This window comes from Cebus imitator, unplaced genomic scaffold, assembly GCF_001604975.1.
Source record: "Cebus imitator isolate Cc_AM_T3 unplaced genomic scaffold, Cebus_imitator-1.0 Scaffold385, whole genome shotgun sequence".
In the NCBI taxonomy this organism is placed as follows: domain Eukaryota; kingdom Metazoa; phylum Chordata; class Mammalia; order Primates; family Cebidae; genus Cebus; species Cebus imitator.
This window is the reverse complement of record NW_016107700.1, coordinates 1541021-1542665: the sequence shown is the minus strand read 5'-3', so window position 1 is coordinate 1542665 and position 1645 is coordinate 1541021.

Genomic DNA, 1645 nt, shown 5'->3' with positions numbered 1-1645 from the left:
GTCTTGCTCTGTCACCCTGGCTGGAGTGCAGTGGCATGATCTTGGCTCACTGCAACCTCTGCCTCCTGGGTTCAAGCAATTCTCAAACCTCAGCCTCCATAGTAGCTGGGATTACAGGCATGCACCACCACACCCGGCTAGTTTTTGTATTTTTAGTAGAGATGGGGTTTCACCATGTTGACCAGGCAGGTCTCAAACTCCTGAGCTCAAGCAATCGGCCTCCCTCGGACTCCCAAAGTGCTAGGATTACAAGCATGAGCCACTGCACCAAGCCAAAATTCTTTTTTTTTTTGAACTTTTATTTTCGGTTCAGAGTCACATATGCAGGCATGCTATATAGGTAAATTGTGTGTCAAGGAGGTTGGGTGTACATTTTATTTTGTCACTGGCATAAAGAACATGGTACCCAATAGGTAGCTTTTTAGTCCTCTCCCTCCTCCCACTTCCACCCTCAGGTAGGCCCCAGTGTCTGTTCCCTTCTTTGTGTCCATGTGTACTCAATGTTTAGCTCCCACTTATAAGTGAGAACATCTGGTATTTGGTTTTCTGTTCCTGCATTAGTTTGCCTAGGATAATGGCCTCCAGTTCCATTTATGTTGCTACAAAGGACATTATCTTATTTGTTTTTATGACTGTGTAGTATTCTATGGTGTATACCTACCACATTTTCTTTATCCAGTTTACTGTTGATGGGCACTTAGATTGATTCCATGTCTTTGCTATTATGAATAGTGCTACGATAACAAAATTCTTTCTTTTTGTGACAGAGTCTTGCTCTATTGCCCAAGTTGGAGTACAGTGACACAATCATAGCTGACTGCAGCCTGGAACTCCTAAGAACAAAGGCACCTCCTGCCTCAGCCTCTCAAAGTGCTGAGATTACAGGTGTGAACCACAGTGTTTGGACGTGAAATTATTCTAGATGGAAGGATTTCCACTTTCAGATTTCTGACCTGAGTTATTTTAATGAATTTTTAGCAACTTGCCTTTAACAAGCCTTTCCAATGCATTCAATTTAGTTTTCATAGAAACATCTCTTTTATCTTTATGCTCATATTTCATGTTTTCCAAAATTTAACTAAATTATGATAGCAAATATCACTGATATATTAATAAAGAAATAAAATAAGCCCAAAGGCACTTAGTAGGCAAGTAGCTCAGTTGGCAGGAACAGAACTACCCAAGAGTTCTGGAAAGCCACCTTCTAGTCATGTTGGCATGATGTGGGCATAGGTAAGTAGGTAAATACATTTTAGAACTGGGAGAGTAAGTTAAATAGGGCCTACGAAAATAACTATGTATTTATGTACATACATATATGATGGCTGTACAACTCTATAAATTTACTAAAAATCATTGATTTGTACACATAAAATGAGTGAATTTTATGGCATGTGGAATATGCTGCAATAAAGCTGTTTTTTTTTAAAAAAGACATCTGTGAGGCCGGGCGCAGTGGCTCAAGCCTGTAATCCCAGCACTTTGGGGAGGCCGAGGCGGGTGGATCACGAGGTCAAGAGATCGAGACCATCCTGGTCAACATGGTGAAACCCCGTCTCTACCAAAAATACAAAAAATTAGCTGGGCATGGTGGTGCGTGCCTGTAATCCCAGCTACTCAGGAGGCTGAGGCAGGAGAATTGCCT